We start from the raw sequence: 4931 nt of genomic DNA, 5'->3' as shown, positions 1-4931 counted from the left end.
ACAGTTTTATCTTTACCAAATTCTGTTTTCCATTATTTTCTGGATTCCATTTTAATGGTTCCATTAAATTTTAATAATAAAAAGCATCTCCAAATAATTGATTTTATAAAAAAAAATATATATACTATAATACTGAACTTTAATTTCAGTGATTTGGACTATGAGATGAACACTTGCTTCTTGCACTTTATGTTGCACTTTACTTTTGCTTTAAAAAAAGGATTTCATAGAAATTTGGATTTCATTTGGCTTGAATTTTTTTGTGGGAAATTAATCGGTAAGATCAACAGATTAATCGACAAATTAGTCGATAGATTAATCGAAATAAAAATAGTTGTCGTTAGTGGCAGCCCTAAATGTGAGCATCTAGGAAAGATGGGTGTGTTCATTTCACATAAAAAAAAAAAAAAATGGAATTATAGTCCAGGTGTGGTTCTAAAGCATGCTGAAATCAGAACCATTTCAAGGAACATTATGGAAAATCACAACAAAAGGCATTTTAAGAGAAACATAAAAGTGCAGGCACACTTGAACCACTCTGTTGGCATTTAGCCTATTTGAAATGTACTTTACCATTTAGCAAACTTATTTTGTGTCCCGTTCTAAAACGATTATTTAGAAGATTCAGTCTCTCTAAACCCCTCTCATTGCAATGACGACTTGAGCAGGACGTTTCCCATTGATAAGTTTTAACTTAGTTGGTCATATTTGATGAGACTTTGTAACTGTAATTCCTCTACATTAGCATTAACAAGTAAGGATAAGTCCCATGTTGACCTCGCCAAGATTTGAGAAGCAGATGTCAGTAAAATGATGGTAATACATCAAAAGGTTATACTGCTGTGGTAATTTTAATCACTGACTCTTTACATCCTCATCATTTGGAAGTGTATACAAAAAAGAAATTGCTTTTGCAGCACAGAAAACAGCATCTTCTCGACAACACAACCAACTAAATTGTTTAAGAGCGGGTTAAAGTAGACGTTGTTCGTGGGCAGCCAATGAAGGCCGCAGGCTATAGCATTATGTTAATGTCTTACATACCTATGTAAATAAGTTACAGAAGTAAGACTGGAATTACTGATGACTCGTTTCGGCATTTCAGAATTTACTCCTTCTTTTAGGAGACTTTATTTGTCATGCACTTGGAGCTTTAAAACTCTGCAGGCATTGTACATTCACAAACAGTTATCCATCTTATTTTTCCCGTAATAGCAGGTGCGGCCATTTGTAAATTTAGTGTGTCTGGCTTCCGGTGTTATCAGCTTCCAGCTATTTTTATCTGTACAATACAGCTCGTTTTGCTGCTTGATATTGTTTCTTACCATATAATTTCAATATATTGTCTTATAAACAAACTGGTTGGTAGTAAAAAAGTTTTACCCTTTACTGCACTGTTGTTACTCTTCTTGTTATTTCCCTACAGCGGCTAATGAATCAGAAGTCTCACACATTCACAGAAAACATCTTGCTAAAATAATAAGGTGGATACTACACACTACATGAAAGGTAATATTTGAAAAAGAATAATAGGGGCATTTTATTATTGTTGGTAAAATAGTATAAACATAAACAAGCAAGTCAATTCACATTACAACTGAATGTTGTAGTGTGGAAGAACATGTGGTTGCCTTGAAGATGACAAGAAGATACTGACATAAATGAGCATATCTTGTTTTGCAAAAGCAACTACTGGAGAGGATATATTTGAGGTGATATACTGATTTTTCCAGAACAATCTGGATGGAAAAGTGTCCCATTCCTTATGCACGGATGGAGCATCACCGATGGCAGGCAGCAGGGCCGGATTAACATAAGGGCTAGGCGGGGCTGAAGCCCCAGGACCCGCGAATTGAGGGGGCCTTACGTGATTGGCTGTGGAGCAAAGGAAAATTGATTGGCCATCATTAGCACCCAAGCTTTTCCCGGTGTGCCGATTGCAGAAATCCCACCACACCCCCACATATTAGTGTCTGTGCTATTTCAGTCCAAAAGATATGAGCGATAAAAATGTCTTTGCACTCGTTTACACTAGAGTTGCAGGTATCTTCTAATCGCCTCGGCTTTACTGTAGTGCATGGGAAACAAACACTAAAAGCCAAGTGATGAAACGGCACTACGTTACCTGATTAAACCGCGCAGCGCAAAAGAACAGCTGGACCACACTGGACTGATGTCTCCCACCCGCGACTGTAAGTGTAAACGAGTACAAAGACATTTTTATCGCTCATATATTTTGGACAAAAATAGCACGGACACTAATATGTGGGGGCGTGGTGGGATTTCTGCAATTGGCACACCGGGAAAAGCTCGGGTGCTCCCAATGGCCATAGGTCTACTTTTCCTTTCCTCCACAGCCAATCACGTCAGGCCCCCTCAATTCGCGGGCCCTGGGGCTTCAGCCCCGCCTAGCCCTTATGTTAATCCGGCCCTGGTCGTGGGGCGGGACTTGCTGTTTTAACCCTCATCCCTTGGGTCATTTTGACCCAAAACTAATTTTTAAAGATTTTTTAAAAATGGAGCGTTGATTGTTATGGTATGAGACTTTGTTACGTTTGTCACACTTGAACCGGGAATTTGAGGGAATTTGAGCAGTTTAAGTGGGTGCTATAAAAAAAGTATCAAAAGTGTCCCTCGTGGTTCTTGTTGACCCGCCACTGGAAAAGCATGGAATTTACGAAAAAACTGCAGATTTTTTTAATTTAATTTTGTCACACTTGAGCATGGAGCACACACAAAAAAATTTTAGTCATCTCGAGGATTCTATGTGGGTGTAATAAAAAAAGTAACAAAAGTGTCCCTCGCGGGGCATTTTGACCCGGCCATAGGAATAAATGGAATGTCCAAAAAAAAAACAGCATTTTTTTTATTTATTAGATTTTTTCAAATCTGACACAATCCAGAAAAGATGCATACCCAAACAAAGGGCTGAGACTGCAGAATGTCCCCAATGCACAAAAAACTCACACACACACACACACACAAACACACACATAGCACACACACTCCCATTGAAACACATTATAGCATTTATGATGTTTCTGCTGGGAAATGACTGTCATTTAGATTTTCTTTTTTGACTTAACACAGATAAATTTGAGTGATAGAGTGGAGACCAATGAGTTTATATCATATTTATATTTTTCAATTTATCTTTTATATTTATTACATATTTATGAAACTGTATGAATATGCATGTGTTTGGATTAAAATCCATTATCAATTTCATTTTTTTTTTACAAAATATATATTTTTTAATGTTTTGATATATATCTGAAAGCCTTGAGATATATCTGAAAGCTTAATGAAGCCTCAAGTTGGTGTAGTTTTAAAGATTTCACTTGTTTGGCTCATTTAAGAATCTCCATAGGGTTCTATAGGCCCCTCTAGTGGCTGTAATCATAAAATGCAATTTTATGTCATTTTTCCCCACCAGATGGCATCAGAGACACTCAGTGACCTAGGTCCTGATGGATCATCATGCTTAAAGTATAAATATGCAGAAATAGTGTCTTTCTTAGTTTTTGTTTTTTGGTGAAAAAATGTATAAAACTATGCAAATTTCCATAAAAATATTCAGAATTTAATGTGAATAAAATAAAAATCACAAAAAACAAAAACAAAACAAAAAACCTACATATAAAATTATTTTAAAAAATTATAAAAATGGACCAATATAAGCTTTCTGGACCAAAAATACAATTAGTGTCATTTGGCCTTCGGGTCATTTTGACCCGCGAGGGACACTTTTGTTATAGGTTCGGGAGGGACGGATGAGTTTAATTGTAATCTCAAACGCCATTGGTTACGTCCCCTTTCCCGGAAGTCAGCTGTGATTGGACGCCTTAGTTCACATGTGACCTGAGACAATATAACAATTTTGGTAGATTTACCATGCTAATAACTGTGGAAACGTGTCATTACAATCTATAAAAAGGGTTTATGTGGTGTTTTATCTTTACATCACAAGATTGCAATCACAAGTAAACGGAAGAATTTATATAATAAACTTTCTGCTAAAGATCTGTTCTATTGACAAAGCATGCAATTAATTTTCATTAAAACAGCCATGTTATATTTATAAAAAAAAAAAGAGACAACTTACATGCATCTGATCCGCTGATAAAGCCATGTCTCTCAGGTCACATGTGAATTATGTGCCTTTTCACAGGCGTCCAATCAGAGCTGACTTCTGGAAAAAGGGTGCCAGTATCGGCCCGATACCGATACCAGTATCGGTATCGGTGCATCCCTACCAAAAATAAAAGTGTTCGCCCGAGCAAAAGCAAGCAGGTGAAAAATATGGAGCGTGAGAATGAGGGGGATGAGGGCGATGAGACATATCCTCGCTCACAGGGCTTGTATTGTGCGCACAGGTGATGTGATGCACGCGCGAGTGTTTAAAGGGTTTAAAGGGACATAATTATGGATTATAATGACTTATACTGTCTTTTTACGCGTTGCGTTGCATCGCGCCATGTAAACATAAAACCATGTCTGCATTTGTGATCGGAGAAATGACAAACAACAAGCTCTACTCTACACTGCCCAAAAAACTCGCTTTAAATATATAAAATATAAAAACTCTTTAAATATAAAAAACGTACTTACAGTCTGTGAGTCAGAACAGCCGGCATTGTAGTCTACTCTACCAGGATCAGGAAACAGTCCTCCATAAAATGCGCTGCACACATCCGAATATTTGGGTTAAACTGTTCTGGAACAGTGTTGTAAATACAACTTAACCACTGAATTCTAGTCGTGTCCATTTTTGGAAGACCAAACAAAGTAGTTTCGCTTTCACAACGAAACACAGCGTCACACACAGTGGCCTAGAGTGAGCGGCGGCGGCCTAGAGTGAGCAGAGGCCGGGGGCTAGAGTGAGGAACGGCGGGAGGGTTAGAGTGAGCAGAGGCGGCCTACAGTGAGCA

The sequence above is a fragment of the Sinocyclocheilus rhinocerous genome, unplaced genomic scaffold (assembly GCF_001515625.1).
Source record: "Sinocyclocheilus rhinocerous isolate Xijiao unplaced genomic scaffold, SAMN03320098_v1.1 scaffold617, whole genome shotgun sequence".
NCBI lineage: Eukaryota > Metazoa > Chordata > Actinopteri > Cypriniformes > Cyprinidae > Sinocyclocheilus > Sinocyclocheilus rhinocerous.
The sequence above is the reverse complement of the archived record's forward strand: the minus strand, read 5'-3'. Positions refer to the sequence as shown.